The 18104-nt window shown below is 43.2% G+C and overlaps 1 long non-coding RNA gene across 12 annotated transcripts in view; it reads left to right on the forward strand.

Moving 5' to 3' along the window:
• The window catches only part of LOC309518536, a 69248-nt gene that overhangs the window by 5135 nt on the left and 46009 nt on the right, over positions 1–18104 (forward strand). For 10 of the 12 annotated variants that reach the window (XR_014213453.1, XR_014213454.1, XR_014213456.1 and 7 more), the window contains one exon: positions 16163–17958. This is a non-coding gene — a long non-coding RNA (uncharacterized lncRNA). The remainder of the gene's footprint in view (positions 1–16162; positions 17959–18104) is intronic. The other 2 variants (XR_014213455.1, XR_014213464.1) reach the window with 1 other exon arrangement.

Raw genomic sequence — 18104 nt, forward strand, 5'->3', positions numbered from 1 at the left:
GAGAGGAATGCGCCTTCCAAATTAATGCACGTATTGGAAAGTCATCAGAAATCGGGGTTAGTAGGACTTCAGAGAGTATTAGCTTTTCAGGCAATGAAGGAAAAGAGAGGTATATAAAAAACCACACCAAATGGATTGGGGGTGGGGTCTTGGGCGAAACAGAATGAGCCGGGGCAAAAAGTTCGAAGAGTTATAAATCCGGAACTTCCTCCCCCCCCCACTTTTCTCATTCAGTCTCTTATCATAGGATCCCCTCGATCTGGAGCGTTTAAAGCGACCCACAAATATTTGAAGTCCTTTATGTGCTTTTCAGACTTGGTGCTAATTTAAATAAAACAAAAATACCAACAAAGATAACCTCCCCTTGTGTTAATACAGAGACCCCCACCACCACAATGGGGAAGGAAAAGCACATTTTGAAGTCTCCCCCGAAAACTGCTTCTGGGGTTGCCCCTAGAATTGTTCTTCTTTTTGCACAAAGTGTGGGTGGGAGGGATTCAGTCTGAACAGATTGTTGTTGTTGTTTAAAAATTACAAGCGGCCACAAATTTCGTTTACTTAGCTGAGCTTTTACAAAAAGAAGAAAAATATATGGGGAATGCACTTAATTTAATAATGAGAGGGAAATGTGCGTGTGTGCTGGAATATCACCGAAGGTACCTGGGAAAAACCCGTACTGTGAATAAATGTCACAGGTGACAAAAGGATCATACCTTTCCTTTCCTTCTGCTAATTTCTTAGATTCCCAACTCCCGGCCTTTAAAAGATGCTTCTGCAATTAACTCCACCACCTCCTCCAGCGTTAATTGCATGTTTACAGGGCTAATGAAATTTACAAATGGGTTTGGCCCACCTCAAACAATGATGAAAAACTAGAGAAGCAAGTTTAATTACGTCCACCGAGGAGGTTTGCTTGGCGAGGGTGGGGGGAGAGGAAAGACAGGGTATTGATCAGAGGGGGGGGGGGAACGGGGGAAGGTGACTCATTTTCTACAGGTCATTAATGACCTTAGATTATAGGCCTGTAAAAAAAAACCCTTTCCTGGGAATGCCTTCGAATGATTGAGACTCATCCCAGTCGGATGGATTTTGATGATGGTTCTGGTGGGGGCACCTTCTATCAAAACGCACCCCTAAATCCTTCGACCCAGGCCAATCTTCCCAAAAGAGGAACCCCCCAAAACTATATTTAATTCTTCTTAGGGTCTCTCTTTGCTTGTATGTAAAAGAATTACAGTTCCTCTTGTTTTCGCTGCTGATATAATAATCAATACCTTTCAAAGGACGTCCCTTTCAGAAAACCTTCAGACACACGTCTCCCCTTCTGTGTTGTGAGAAGAAGGGAAAGCGGAGAGGAAAGATTTGGGGCAGGAGGGGGGCATTTAAAGAAGAGAATTCCACCAGCTACAAATGGATTCAGTCTCCAGCCTCAGCATTATCCCCCCTCCTGCCTCCTTGCAGATCAGCCTTTCCAAAGTTTGACTGAAGTTATGAGGATATCTGAGGCTTTTGCAATGGAGAGGTCAGAGGTGAAGACTATTTTAACCCTAAAAAAGCATGCCGGTCTCCCTACACCCAGAGTGAATGCTCCTGCCCCCCCCTTACCCAAAAAGCAGAACAAAGCATGAATCGGATTTCACACACACACACACACACACACACACACACACACACACACACACTAAAATCCCAGTCACATAAGAGTAATACGATGGAAGCACCAAAGTATGGCGTTTAAGATCCTTCCTTCCCCTCTGTCCTCTCTCTCTCTCTCTCTCTCTCCCACCCCACACTCCAGTTTTTCCAAGGAACTGGCTGAGGTTTTTTTTTGTCTTAGGGGGAATAGTGGGAGGGGGTGTTTGAATGGTATGAAAGGGACGAAGAAGGTCCCGGGCAATCGATTTTTCTTGTCCTCTCTGTCTTTTCGGATCAGTGCCTTTCAATGGGCATGGAGGTGCTCTTTCAGACACAAACTTGTGCTACATTTTCTGCCTGTATTCCTGCTAAATACAATAAAATGCTGGGCAGATTCCACACTCGCACTCACACAAATGCACAAACACACGCACATACACCTCTTCCACACCCTCTTTTCTTCTTCCTTTGGGTAGAAAGCCCTCTAATTAAATTGTTTGATATGCCCAGTCAAGACAGGGCAATTTAATATGCGTTAGTATAAAGATATATTCTGCGAGGAAGCGTTTTTCTACTTTTGCTTATTAGCAAAAGGGGTTGGGGGGAAGGGAGGGAGGAAAGGTCTCCTTTTAAACATCCAGACATTGACAGAAGAGGGTGTCTTAGTTCTCTTCACTCCCCCCCCCATTCCTATTTTACCTGGATGGAGCAGGATATTTATTTATTTATTTTTAAAGAGGGAACCCGCAGAATCTCGGCACGTACTCAAGTTCTTAAGAAACATGCCCTTTGTATTTCTAGCCTATTTGAACACCTTGGGGGCTTACTTCAGAGTTACCGCGCATAGGATCGGGCTGCAGGTCTCTCGGTGAGAAAGGAAGGTGTCGGTTTCGCAGCCCAAAAAGGCCTTCCGAAGGAGAAATTTGAGGATGAGTGTTTGCTTGCTCATTTTTTTTCTTGGCGAATAATTGGGTTCCCTATCCCCTCCTACCCCTAAAGGCACTGGAAGTTACGCATTCTCACGACCATGTTCTGGGGTGGCGGTGGAAGAAAACCTAACTGCGTGGAAAGCATCGTCTCTATAATTATACGATGGCTCTAAGAACTGCAGGCACCTATACGTTTATTTATGTTTGTTTTAGACGCTCACGTCCTTATGTTATTCCAGACAAACATCTGTCAGCTGGGAGACTCCGTGCCTATCCTTACCGGAGAGACACACAGATGACTATGATATATATTATCAACCCAACAACACAGAAATACTACGCTCCCCCTCCCCCGTAGTGAAAGATACACCGAGTGGGCATGATCCAAACAAATTTAACAGCATGTTCATGTTGCAGTCCCATGCACACTTCTTATATGGGACTGAACCCCATTCAAGGGAATGCGCTGCAGTGCGCATTAATAGAAATCGTGAGAGCAATCTTATACTTGCCTAGTCAAGCTCGCTGAATTAAATGGGATTTACTCCCAGGTAAGCGGGTAAAGGACTGCAGCTTCAAGATGCCTTTCTTTCACTGTGCTTTTCTCTAACAGGACGCGAAAGTGTCTTAGCGTTGACTAGATCGCCTGTCTGTTTTTAGAGATACACTCTAGATTAATTTCGCCGCGTTCACACGAACACTTTGGGTCCCATGCCCAGCAACACCAAAGCTATGGGTCTCCCAGGTGTTTCCCTATGCTTGGAAGGGCAGGGAAAGGCCTGTTCAGACACAGAACGCGCCTTTTACCCTAAGATCCTCCCTGGCCACAACATGTGCCTGTCCTGTCGTGTGAACAAGCTGGCCTAACAATTTCCCTGCTTTATTGGCGCGTCTTATTCATTCTTATCCTAAACAGGCGGCGGCGGGGCAACCGTTTTAAGGCGATTTCTTCTTCCTTCTTGGGAAGGCAATAGTTGAATCGGTCTCCCTAGATGAGGTCAAAGAAAAGGTGGGCACATTTATCGGTGCGTGAAAGAGAGAGGGAGCATGACTGATGGACGGATGTGGGGAACGAGCGACAGATGCGACTAAAGAGATGGATCCATACTGCACGCATCTGAAGGACACGTGTGCATACTGCATGGACACGGATCCATACTGCACGCATCTGAAGGACACGTGTACATTTATTGCACATCTGCATTTCAGGGGTAAACGCTTTAGAGCTCTGTGGAGCCAGGGGTCATATTTTACCTCGAGGAAGTGCTTCCTCGGCCCGCACCTGGATCACAACGGGAAGCCATTTATGCGGAAAAACCGCGGTGTGGACCCCACTCGCACTCCAGTGCTGAGCCCACCCCCCATCCCGTCCATTATTTAATTCACTGGGCATGAAAGTTACTGTGAGGCTGCAGATCCAGGAAGGTGATCTGGGGGATTATTCCCAAGGAATCCAGCGGGAATGAGGGGGGTGACTTCGATTGAAACACGCCCAGGTTCCTGACTCCTATAAGGGGAATAGGCAGTCCTCTATCTATCTATCCATCCATCCATCCATCCATCCCAGTATGAATGGTATTTTTGATACCCGCGATTTCTTGCCCATTGTAGGTGGACTCCTACCAGAGAACGTAAGTGGAAGTTTCGAAAACGCCTCCTATAAATTTAACTTGGCGTGCTCAGAATTGTATATAAAATATCCCTCTCTCTGTATGAGAGAGAAATTGTTCAGATAGAATCCCCTCGGCCGCTGCGCCTTCAATTTGGCAAGCGCGGCGATTTCAGAGAGTTTTGTTCCCACTGCGGGAGCGTAACTTGCGCGCTCTTTTGCCGAAAGTTTAGGTTTGTTTTGTTTGTTTTTTAAAAAAAGGAGGCCGGAGGGGGAGAATCGACGGAGAGAGAGGAGAACAATTTTCGTGTCGAGAGCAGGAAATGGAGTGGAAGAAAGAGAGAGGCGGAAAGTATCAGGGTCCGAGCCCCTCGCTGCGCTCTTTTCCCGATTGCGCTTCTGCGCCGCGCGCATTTAAGGTGCAATAAAGTCAGCAGACTTATTTCCAAGAAGCCGCACGTAGGATCGGTGGGGGGCAATCTCTCCCTCCCTCCCTGCTGTCCCTGCGCTATAAGAGAAGGAGACGTCTGTCTGAGGCAGACCTCACCTCTTGGACAGCCCCCTCCCTTTGAGACTGGGCTAGCTCTATTGATCCAGAGGAGACGCTAGAGGTATCACCAGGCTAAATATTTACCGATCACACACAAACAGTCAGGTTACCCGAACGATTTTTCCCTCCCTCCCCTCCTTCTCTTTCTTCCTCCCCCCCCTTTTTTTTACTGCGCGGAAAGCGGAGTGGAAAGGGAGAGAGGGGGGCAAATCATTTTATTAGTGTGTATAAAGCAAAGAACACATTCTAAGCAGGAGTGTTTTAAGATGTGTCTTCAGCGGGATGAAAAGAGTTAGCGAAATCGATACGGAGTGATTAGGAGCTCCCGGAGTGTCGCGGGTGTGGGGGGAGCGAGAGAGCGCAAGCGAGCTGTGAATTTCTTATATTTGCTAATCCCAGGTTAAGGGGAAAGAAGGAGAGCGCAACTCAAAGAAAGAGGAGTCTGGACGCGACGGCCGGAGATTTTCAGGCACGCTGGGGTGGGGTGGGATGGATAGAAGAATGAAATCGAACCAGGACTGTAAAATGCTGGCACACATTTCCTTACCCGGATTCCCCCAACGCCTCCCCCATCTCCACCCGCGAAAGAGTCCCTCTTAGCTCGAGGAAGGCGAAAGAAAACCTGGAGGATTTCTCAATTAACCCTCTACGAAGCAAGCAATTGCATGTGTTTAATTCCCCCCTCTCCCCAGTTATTAACCGTGTTTATGGCACGTTACGATGGTACTTGGAGGGTATCTACGTGTGGATAAAATATAAGGGGTTTGTGTTTGTGAGAGAGACCGTCACCCAAACGTGTCAGAGAAGCCCAGGGGCTGGGATTGCCAACTCCTGGGGGTCCATTTGATGTCCGACTATTCCGCTGGTGAGGGTGGGGAGGCGGGCGCAGTAAATGGAGCGGTTCAGATCGATTTGGAGAAGAGCGGCGTTTAAAGCTTGCTCCTTGGTTGAACTTTTCTCATTTTGCCCCAGCACATTTGTACTTCCCCTTCCATGAGAAGGGCTGTGTCCAGGAGACTCTTGTCTTCAGACAGAAGGTTGTGGAACTGATAAGATGGCTGGGCTGTGGGATGGGAGTTGGTGCGTGTGTGCTCCTTTCAAAAGAAGGATCTTAATAAACGCACACCTCGACAACTTGAAGAGAGAGAAATGTTTCCTTCTCTTTCCTCTCCAGGGGTGTCTTCATTTCAGCTCACGGAAAGGTAGCAGGCGCTGAAATGTACAGTGGGAGAACAGGCGGAGATCTTGCAACCCGCCCCCCAAGCACAAACACACGTTTTCCGAAGGGATAGAAATGTTGACCCGAGTCTTCACACGACAGTTCTTCCAGCAAGTCAACTTATTTCCAAGGAAAGTTCTCTCAAAGTGGGGCAGTTTGGCTGAGGAGGCGTTTGTAAGAGAGAGGACCCCCCCCCCGCGCATTTCCCTTCGGGTAGACATTAGAGTTAAGAAGCTGGAGGGGGGCGGGTCAACTAACTGGCTACATAAATCGAAGGGGGGGGGGAGAGAAGCCTTTCCGCCGTAGAACTGCACGACCTTGAGCTAAACCCCCCCCCCATACAAATGATCTCCATCAGGGGGTGGAGTGGGGAGTCAAATTTACCTCGATACTTTTTAATGGCTACTTTTTCAGAGTCTACAATGCTGGTTGGTTTAAATTCTACCAAACCCCGGGGTAACCTCAGATTAAAGTTACAGTTCTTAACAGTCGAACATTAAATTTTTGTGTGTGTTAAAAAACCCACAAGAAAAAAAGAAAAAAGGGGGTGCGCGCCGTCCATTCCCCTCTTTGACTAATTAGTTAGATTAGAGATAGGAAAAGTTTGACCTCAAAGGTCGGGTGCAGCTGGGCTTCATTAACTCTTGCGGCCCCAGCACAGAACCGAGGTTGAAGACCCAAATTTAAAGCGGGGTGGAGGACGGAGGTGTGACTATGAGGTAGGCGTAATGTTTGAAATAAAATATTAAAATAGAAAGGGGGAAAGCTATGGTAGGTGGTGGGTCTAATATCTGCAGGGTTTTATTTGGTGTGTGTGTGTGTGTGTGTTCACCACCTGATTCTTGGAGTCTAGTTTAAATGTCTGGAAAGAGAAAACAACCACCTTTATTATTAAGTTAAAGCAGAATTTAAAACAAACCAACAGGGCAGCCCAATCCTATGCACATTTCCTGGAAAGAAAGTCCCACTAGGCTCCAAAGGACTCCCCTCACCCCCAGAATGTGCACAGGGTCGTAGCTTCCCCATCAATTAACTGCTGCCAGTTATAGATGCATTCCCTAATCACAAATTTCAAAATGTGGATTTTAATTGGAGCTGTAAAAAGAAGAGGGAGAGAGAGAAATGTTCTGTGAAGCGATCTAAGCACATCTCTTGTTTCCTGAAATTCCTTCTAAGAGGTTAGGGGTGATGATGGTGGAATTGGGCCCCACAATATGAACTCTCTGCATCCTATAGCTGAGAAAGAAAGGACAAAATACATCTTAATTCACAGGCCACCTTCATGTTACCCCTCTGGAGTGATTCACATTTATTGCAGCACATTGGTATGTATTGCAATCAGTTAATTTGTTGACTAATCATGAAAAATCAGAAGCAACTCTTTAATGAGTTGGTAGCCAAAGATGGCAAGTACTTTTACAAGAGGACAGTCACAAGCAGCCTTTCACACACAGGAAGTCTGCACGGATATAACTAGCATGCAGTAGAAATGTATGTGTGCATGCATGGTAAACATGTATATGTATGAAATATGTATAAATATACATGTATGTGTTTGCAGGTGCACTGTGCACTCATATAATATCTAAATGTGCAGATAGACACTTCCACTACAAGATGTTCATAAGAACACACTACAAAATACACATCTCACAATCTTGTTTGTAAAATTGCTTATTTTGCACGATGAGCCTCTTTATCAGACAAAAATGTGAATTTTAAAGGAAGCAGGAAAGTTGACCTCTACAGTTAACATAGCTGCAGCAATGGATGCATCCCCCCCCCCCCCAGGAAGCCCTGGTCCAAAAAATGATTTAGCTTTAGGAGGAAGGGAAAATGTATCTTTATGTAAAAGGACAAATCAACTGCTGGAATAATTTTTTTTTGTTTGAACCTTTTAAGCATCACTGCCTCCTCTACATTGAAGGTGTGTGTGTGTGTGTGTGTGTGTGTGTGTGAGAGAGAGAGAGAGAGAGAGAGAGAGAGAAAGAGAGAAACTGTAAACATCTATCTGTTCTGAGCCACAATTTTAGAATATTTCAACTGTTCTTATATTCTGAATTGATTCCTTGATTGCCATTTCATTAAAAAAACAAGTTGCATGTTTCAAGCCAGCAGGTTCTATAATGCACACACACACAAATCATTGTACAGGAGCCATCATATTCCTGTTTTAATGGTTTTCTCTCCCATCTGAAAAAGAGACCAACTACAAAGAAATGAATGCATGTTCAAATAAATAAATATGTTGAAAAGTGAGATCCATATATACTAAAGGCATAGTCAAATTATTTTGATAGCTTCCTGTTATTTTTGAAACAGGCATTCCAAAGACTGGTAACAATGAAACAGTTTCCAAATGTTTTTATTCAACTGAAAATGCCAGTTTGAGGAGAAAAAAAAATAAAATAACCCAGATTACAGAAACCTCTCCTCTCCTTTCCTTTCCTTTCCTTTCCCATAACAAATATTTTCAATAACCTGACAACAAGGAAATCTTGTGGAGTCATTTCTGGTGGGTTTTTTTTTTAAGCATATTCCTAAACTGAGGAACAAAATTGCCCCTAAACATGGAAAACAAGGGCTTTAAAAAAATCACATCCCTTAAAAAACAACAAAACAGAATCACTTTAGACTTCTCTGCATGTATCTATATTGCAAGCCAATGTTAAACAAATGGGAGCTCAAATTAATTCAATGTGACATTTTATTAGTTTCCAGGCCCTATGTTAAGGTTTATCTAAACAAAGAACTGGCATTTGGATCACACTATAAACCTGAACTGATCTATGGGCTGAAGCATAAAGGAGAAGCTCTCAGTCGAGAACCCATATGACTTTAGCAGATAGAAAAAACAGCAACCCACAAAACCCACCACATATTAACGAGCCTTGTAATTATTAGCGCACCCTTGATCCTCTTGCCTGCAAGAGCCTAGGATTTCCTTGCAAAGATTTTAAGTGCCTCTTTAAGATGGTGTCTCCTAAAATGAGTTAAGACAAACTGCTCTCAAACAACAGTTGAATACTTGTCTAAAAGGGGATGTTTAAACTCTACTTGTTTGTCCATCTGCCCCCTGCCCTCAAATTGACTTTTTCTTGTCTCATTCCTCTTCCCAATGATGACACTAAGTTTGGTATCAAATATTATTTTCTGTGTTGCTGTTCTAAAAATAAAATAAGCAAACATTTATTTTCATAATCTTGCCTGTTCAAGTGGGGTAAATGGAATGAAGATCACATCACATTGAAGAGTTAAATCACAACTGGAAAAAGCAGTTGTGAAGTACCAGAAACCATTAAAATGGTATCTGTGGTTGTCGGATAAGCTTGTTGTGAAAGTTGCAAAATACATTTTTGTGAAAATTGAAGTTTTAAACACCTCTCATAGGCATCTTTCCTTATGATCACCCCCCACCTAATAATACTACCACAATCAACTTCCTCTATGCCATAGGATCAATGTAGCTGTATGCATGTACTGTGTTATATACAGGCTGTCGACCAATTAAAAAATCGAGTCAATTAATAAGTTGCCTTTTCACCAGTTAATTGATTGATCAATGAAGTACATTGGCGTGTTACCAAAAAAAGTCAAGGGGTCCCATTTTGACTTACTGAAAGAAGTGTGTGGAAATTTTCAGTGTTATAATCATTTCCTTCCACCCCCCCCCCATTCCCTGTCATGGAGACAGAATAGAATCAAAATAGGCTGAAATAAATACTTAACTTTAACCTGTGTCCTTAATGATCAAAACTGGCCTCTACTTTAGTTAATTAATCTACCAATTAAACCAATATTCCAGTTAAAGCACATACACATTTGATTAAAATAATTCTCATCAATAGCACCTCTCTATCCCACTCTTTCACTGTTCCATTCATTGTTTTATATTCTGTAATCTAAGGTGTATTTCCAGAGATCTATTTATTCAGCAGAACACAACATTCTTTTGAGCCTCTACTGCACTTGTACGGGTGCATGTTGCCCAGCACTGAGTCTCCCTGAGACTTAAGAAGGAGAACTCACAATAACATTTGTACATTTGGTAATTAAACACCTGCATCTTGCATTCTGAAAGTTGATCTTGTAAAGTTTGCCATTTTTCATCCACTGAAACTATTTTTGTTTAAAGGTTACATTTAAATATATCCACCTTGTTCTGGCAACCACATTTCAAGCTATTTTACAACCATGTTTGTGTTTGGTACAGTTCTGTGATTTTAAAGTCTCTCTCCCTCTCCCTCTTTCTCTTATGAAGCTTGTCCAATTTTAAAGGACTTCATAATTTTTGGGGCAGGGGGAGGGATATTTTTTACACTACTTGAAAGCCACATGCTTCTGTCATGGTGTACATTGTAGATGATCAGGGTATGGTTTTGCCATAATGTAGTGTTTACACCCCCCCCCAAAAAAAGCTCCTGTAATTTATCACTTAAAAAAAACCGTTCTAATTTTGGCCCACTTCAAGCATCTGTATTTTCATCTTTTTGGGTTTTCATATAGAAGAGGAAATTGACAAGCTCACAGAATCTCAGAGCACGTCTGTTTTTGAAATAGAGGCTAGGGGTCAAAGGGCAGGGAGTTTTACTTTTATTATTATAATACTTTTAATAGTTTTAAGTTTCAGGGCAACAATGCAGTCATTTTGATAAGGGAGCTCATGTGTTTCTGTGACACATAACCCCCCCTCTAAATAACAAAAAGAAGAAACTATACCCCTGCTAAATTAAAAAACAGGGCATATGTTAAGTATGGTTCATATTATGGACTTCAAAATTCTTCAGCATTGCAGAGAAAGTCTCAAACATTTCCTGAACTCTGTATACAGCCTCAAAATAGAGGGTTTTGTTTTCAAAGTTGTTGACAAGCACCCTTTGGCATACTTAAAATGGAGACCATTTAAGTTCTAATCAGAGTAGACCCATTGAAGTTAATGAACCTAAGTTAGATTTGTCCATCAATTTCAGTGGTCTACTCTAAGCAGAACACATATTGGCTATCACCTGATGTATTCAGCAACATATAGTACATTTTACTGACTGTTTAACTGAGGTTTCCTAAGCCATATGGGAGAGAACTTTTCCCTCATAAGCTGAAACACTATTTCATGTCTATGACATTTCATGTCTACCTGGCCTAGTAAGTCTTCATCCATTCTCTGATGGGTCTACCAAAACTGAATCAGCAAAATTTGTCTTCTTATGATTTCATTCATAAGGAAAATTCTATGATGCCAACAATGATGGTTTGTAAGTTGCAAGAAAGGAAAGATCTTTCAATTTTAATGCTATGGTCCTTGCGTTGTGTTTTCAGATCCTATTAATTTATTTTAAACCGGTATCATCCCATTGGTAAACCACAGGGCTTCATGAGCCAGCAAACAAGCATATATAGCTCAACGGAACCTAAACACACCCAAAACTAAAAGAAGCATCAAAGCATGCTAAAAGCAGCAGAGAAGAAGGAGTGCTATTTTCAGATTCTTTGTAAAAGTGATGGCGCCATAGGAAACTGCTTTATTCGGAGTCATCCTATTGGTCCATCTAGCTTAGTAGTGTCAACACTGACTGGCAGTGGTTCTCCATGGTTTCAAACAGAGAGTATTCACAGCCCTACCTGAAATGCTGGGCTTGGAAATTGGGACATTCTGGGGGCAAGGACAATGCTTTATCACTGAACTATGGCCCTTACCCTGATGGCAAGTCAAGGGAAGGGTGTTTCAGAACTTAGGCACCACAACCAAAAACTCCATTCTCTTCACTGATGTCCATCTCACTCCATTCTTTCTGAATAACCTCTTAATCTGGAAAACTCACATGTGTACACGACTCTCTGGGTACCTTCATTCTAAGCCTTTTAGGGCTTGTGCATATGCAGGTGATGTGTTAGTAAGTGTTTGTAGTGTTTTTTCAGAGGGTTGTACTAGCTAGATGAACCTTGGGATATCTTACAACTCTGCAAGTCTATGATTCTATGTACCTGATATTTCACCCAATTTCATGGACTTCTTAACTGGAAGAGTCCCTCAAATGGAAGAAGACGCCTTCACCCTGGTATGCCCCCCCCTTTATCACATACACAGCCCAACAAGACAACGACAAGAATCCACCAACAGCATACAGATCAATATGGCTAACCTGATTCAAAAACACCCACCCCACTCACACATGAAAACAAAGTTCACCACAGCCAACCACAAACAAACAACCACACCCTAGGCCAACCCCAACATCTCTCACTATCAAAGGAACACAAGCGAATAGTAAAGAGAACCCGCACAAGCGACACTGACACAAAACCTCACACATTAAGTAAAATAGAAACATCGCCACCCGACTCCACCCCCACTCACCATGGCTCCCTCCACCTCTTTCCCCCTTTTCTTCCTAATGTAACACTAATGTCTCAACAAATGAAACTGATCTGTAGAAAATGTAACTTGCAAAAAGAGACATTGCACATACTTTTGTGAACCAAGAAATCTTTAATAAAAATACATTTTAAAAAACACACTGGGAAAGTCCCTTGCTACCAGAGTCTGTGGGGGTCCATGCATATAGAAAATAACCTATAGACTAGAACGGAGTGTCTCCAGAGAATATAGGAGGCCCTTCCTGTTCTAGGGTGCAGCCCAGGAGTTTGGGATCTCCTTATCAACCCAAGTGACCAAAGTGGTGATGCAAACAGAACGGTCTCCTCCTGCATCTTTAGTAGGAGCAAATAAGCTTTGTCTTTGTTAATCTTTGCTCCCTGAGCTGCTTACTGTAGGGTCCCTTAATAAGATTCAGAGCAACCTCTGGATTCCCCAAACAGCTGTCTGAAAACTTTTGGCTAAACCAGGTGACCACTTTGACAACATCTAGGCCTCTCCCAGCCATTTTCAGAAAGAGGATCACATTCCCTCCCCCTATTCATATTTTGTTGAAGATGTAGTGTTTGTTTGTTATGCCCCTACACATCAAATTAGAAAAAGCACACAGATTTCTGTGATCTGCAATTGAAGGCAACTCAAGAGAGAAAAATAAAAATTTCAGAAGCAAGGATGGGCGATTATAGAGATTTTATTGAGTGGCGTATTATTGTGGGATTAATTTTTTGGGGTGGGTGGGAGGCAAAGCTGTGACTGGAGGGCAGGAGAAACACCGGCTGTCCCCCCCCCTTCTCAAGGCATTGCTAACTTTTATGATATTTCTCCCTGCTCTCTCTCTCTCTCTCTCTCTCTCTCTCTCTCTCTCTCTCCTTTCTACTATCTGCCTTTGTGCCTTCAGGGGCAGTGAAAGAAGACTGCCGATTCTAGATTGCTTTCAGAGTTTGCTTTGCTGATGATGGATTACCATGTCAATTTAAACAGCATAGGATTAATTTGTTTCAATGATTTCTCTTTAGGCTGAATGCCAGCCTTTTCCCCCTTCTTGTTGTTGCTTTCTATCTCTCCCTTTGCTCTTCAGAATAAGAATAAGAAAAAATAAATGCTGTCCACCACCAAATCCCTTTCAATGCCCCCCCCTTTCTAAAAAAAGGACAATAATAGAAATGGACAAGTTAGGTGTAAAGTTGCAATACAGTCGCAGGTTTGAGTGTGTGTTTTTATCTCATTTGCAAAGGCTGAAGCCTCCTGTCAGTCACATTAAAATGAAATTGGATCTAACATTTATTCAATAAATACTTCTCTTGTAGGTAATCCAGAGCAGAGTGCTTTTGACACACAAGGACTTAATTTATCTCAGATAAGAAGTTATTAATATGGTACATTTAAACTTGCCACCTACAGTAAGGTCATTCAGATCTTTAATGTGATTCAGAAAAACGGGTTTGAGGGGAAGAAGGGGACTAAGTTTGAGATGGCATTCTGTGTGTCAGCAGTGGGAGGGAAACACAATAGTTAGTGCCAGGGAAATAAGGTCCTATAGTGGGAAACATTGACCATCATTTCTGCTCAGCCTGAGTTCGTTGGAGAGTTCATTGCTTTTGAACCTGACTTTTCCATCTGCAAAGCAGGAATGATAGGAACATAAGGAGGCTGCCTTACACTCAGTCAGATCATTGGCCCTCCTAGTTCAGTTCTGTCCACACTGACTGTCAGCATCTCTCCAGGGTTTCAGGCAGGGGACACTGCCTGGTCTTCCTGAAGATCCTTGGGGTTCTATCTGGGACCTTATGCATGTAAAGCACATGCTCTACCACTGAGCTATAGCCCTTCCTCAAGAAGTGAGGAGGCTGTATTATTTGCTGGTCAAACAGTTTGTCCAACCAGCTTGGTATTGTATACTCAAGGTGTGAGGAACCTCTGATCCTCCAGATGTTGTTGAACTACAATTCCCATCAACATGGGCAATGGCCAGGGTTGATGAGAGTTGTAGTTCAGCTACATCTTGGCAGGCTAATCTTCCCACACACCAGAATCAGCTCTCCTTGAATCCCAAAATGAATCTTTTCCAGTCCTACTTGGAGATTTTGGACATCAGACCTGGGACCTTTTGGATGCAAAGCTCCTGTTCTGTCACCGAGCCACAGGCCTTCTCTGAATGTTGTTTCCACCCTACTCTGTATAAATGCCTGATCTGTATAAAATGTAGTGGGCGAATCTTCCCGCCTGCCAAGACATATATTGTATGTACCAGAAGGTTCTTATGGCAACCAGACCAGCTGCTTCAAAATCAACCCAATAGGTGCAACGTGGGCTTTTACACTTTTGTGTAACAATGCATTTATGTATAAAAATTTTCAGGCACCTCCATAGGCGTGATGAGGTGGTTAAAAGATCAGAAGCAGGAAAGCTAGCTTAAGTGATCTTAGACACGCATTGGAGGAGAGAGGCATATCATTTGGAAGGGTGACAGTCAACTTCCCCCAACCTGGTGGCCTCAATCTGTTTGGACTACAACTCCCACCAACCCCAGAGCTGTGTTTGTTGGGGCAGAGGAAAGCGGTATTCTAAAACATCTGGAAGGCACCAGGTTGGGGAAGAGTGGCTGAACTAAAGCCCATTCTGCTTATTTATTTGATCAATTAACAACGTCTCACATCGTATGATGTAGCCACCTTTATTCATTATTTAATGAAGTGTATTTATATCCCCCTTTCTCCCAAGTTGGTCTTCAAGGCAGCTTACAATTTTTTTTAAAAAAAATCATAATAAAATGCAAAGTTAGAAAAACAAACTAGTTAAAAGCAATAGTTAAAATATAGCACGCTAAAACACATTTTAAACAAGCATCAAAGTACAGTTTGCCCTGACAGAAGGCAAATGGTCAGCTTTGTATTATGATCATTCTACCTTGCTGAAGCTAAGGTTTGCCTGGGTCATATAAGTACTTAGATAAGTGATTACCTAGGGACTCTCTTGTGTGGCACCTTGGGTTCTGTTGAAGAAAGGTGGGATAGGAACACAGGATCACGGGAAACGGCTTTATGCCAAATCAGACAATTGGTCAAACTAGCTCAGTGTTGTCAACATTGACTGGCAAAGGGTCTTCAGGGTTTCAGGCAAGGTTCTCTCCCAGACCTATCTGGAGATGCTGGGGATTGAACCTGGGACCTTCTGCCTGCAAAGCAGATGCTCTACCACTGAGCCATCTACTATCTTCTCTGTAGATTGAGAAGATGACTGGCGGGCAGGCTGGTTTCATGCAAGAAGTCTTGGTCCCAAGTTGTTGAGGCCATTGTATGCTAACAACAAAACATATGAAGCAATATACCATATTGGATCATTGGTCCATCTAGCTTGGTATTGCCCACACTGGGTTGCAGCAGCTCTCCAGGGTTCCAGACTGGAATATTTCCAAGCCCTTTCTGGAGATGCTGGGGACTGAAACCATGACCTTCTACACGGTGTACATCTAGTTCTCAGAAGGTCACCCATCCAGGTTCTGACCAGATCCAGGTGACATCCTCCTGTGCCTTCAGACCATACTCTGGGACTTACCATTATTTCTGGGATTTATCATAAAATCTGCTTGTGATATCCTAGTAAGTTGACAACAAATGGAGGAGGAACTTTCTGGTTCACCTCTCATCACTATGCAGTACAATCTCATGCATAATTACTTTTGGAAATAGATCTAACAGTTTCTTGGGGGGTTTACTTCTGAGTAAGTGTGTTCAAAATTGTGGTCTTGGCTACTTCATGATGTGAAGTCTTCTTGTTGATGAAGATAATCTACTTATATAAAACAAATAAGGATGCCAGTTAAAGTTACTTTCCCCATTTATCCTAGGAATTCCTGAGGATGGTTCTAATGGAAAGTGCCACGTGACAGTGCCACATGTTTTCTAGAAAAAAGGAAGAAAGCAAGCACAAAGAACTGTTGACAGACTTGCCCAGGGGAGCATTTTCTCCACATGGTATAGAAATCTGCCCCACCTTCATGTGCAGAAGGTAACGTTTGCATAGGTTACACAACTTTGTGTATGTGTGTATGTAGAGGAGAAAGACTGCATGAATCAAATTTGTGGACCATATAGGCATATGCAAAGAACACATGAGGCCCATGCAGATGTTCAGAATCCATGGTAATGAAGGCATGGGGTGAAGGGATTGTGCCTTTTGCGCAAATTCCTGGTGAGCACGTATTTGTCTGAAAGCCTGACTGCTGCACTAAATGCACACAAGCTCTCTCTGAGCAACCAAGAACCTTGCAGAAGGCAGTGCCCTCAGTTGCACATATAGTAGGACATTATGTGGATGCAGGAGGTGTGATCCCATCCACTTCACATGCATAAGAACATAAGAAGAGTCTGCTGGACCAGGACAATGACTAGTCTAGTCCAGCATCCTGTTCTCACAGTGGCCTGTGGGAAATCAGCACACAGGACTTGACTAGGTGACCTTGGGTTGGTCACTACCTCTCTGCTTAACCTAGCTCATAGGGTTGTTGTACAGGTGAAAAATAAATAAGAGGGAAGAACCATGTACACTGCTTTGAGCTCATTAAAGGAAATGTGGCATATGTGGCTGTGATTCACAAATAAAAGGAAAAGAGCCTTCGACAATGAGACCACACATTGCTCATTGGTGTGATGGGTGTTAAGACAAGAGTGTCCCTAGTTTCTTAAGTAAAATCCCCATTGAGCACAGAGGTATTTATTTCAACGTAAACATGCAGTGCATCAGGCTACCTAAGACCAGAAGAAGAGTTCTGCTGGATCAGGCCCATTTAGTCCAACACCCTGTTCTCAAAGCAGCCAGTCAGAAGCCACAATGGGAAAGTCCACAAGCAGGACTGATGGCAGCCCTCCCATGGTTCCCAACAACTGGTTTTCAGAGGCATACTGCCTCCGACACAGTAGGTAGAACATAGCCTGGAGGCTAGTAACCATTGATAGCTTGAGTGGGAGAGGATATCAAAAGACAGATCAAGGGAAGGAAGAAAAGGAAAGAAGAAAAGAAAAGAAAAAGGAAGTCATGGTGTATGTGGGGGGTGTCTTCTTCCAAAGTACTTGACCTACCCAGACAATTTTCCATGTCTAGTTTCCTCTGCTAACAAACTAACAAACTCCAAATGACCCCATTTAAATTCTGAGGGGTCTTTGGCAAAACACACACAGCCATTTTGCACCCATCTTGTTTGCCCACCACGAGGATCCCAGAGCATAATCCATCTTTAAATATTATGGGTCTAATTTGACTGAGCAATATTTGTTCGCGCGTTGGCAGCTAATGTAAGGAAAACAAAAAAGGGGGAATCCCGGGAGTTGTACAGTTGGGATCTGCGTAGCCGTATTAACCTCGTGTCGCTTCCTGTAGTGGAGTCGGAGCTTAGGACTCAAGTGGCGCTTGACAGATGTGTGTTAAAAATGGATAAACTAGGAAGGGAAGGTTTTGAATTCTCGACACTCATCTTAACCTTACGCTACTAGTAAATCACAGTGTTCCAGAGGCCTCGTTTCAGATATCGCCTTACAATATATTTTGCATCTTTCTCCTCCCGCCCTCCACCCACTAAAATGGAGCGTCATGATGAATGGACACAGCAGGGGTTGGTGCGCTGTCTCAGTGATCGCAACTGTACAGGTTAGTGGCTGAATTCCACAATTTAATTTCTCCCAGGTTTTCTTTTTAGTCCTGTTTGAAACCAGAAAGAAAAGCCACCCCCACAAAACCAGCATTTTTCTCCCAGCACAGTGTATGAAGGGTGCAATTTCACATTTTAGGAGTTC

This window comes from Podarcis vaucheri (assembly GCF_965113315.1).
Source record: "Podarcis vaucheri genome assembly, chromosome: 14".
NCBI classification, from domain to species: domain Eukaryota; kingdom Metazoa; phylum Chordata; class Lepidosauria; order Squamata; family Lacertidae; genus Podarcis; species Podarcis vaucheri.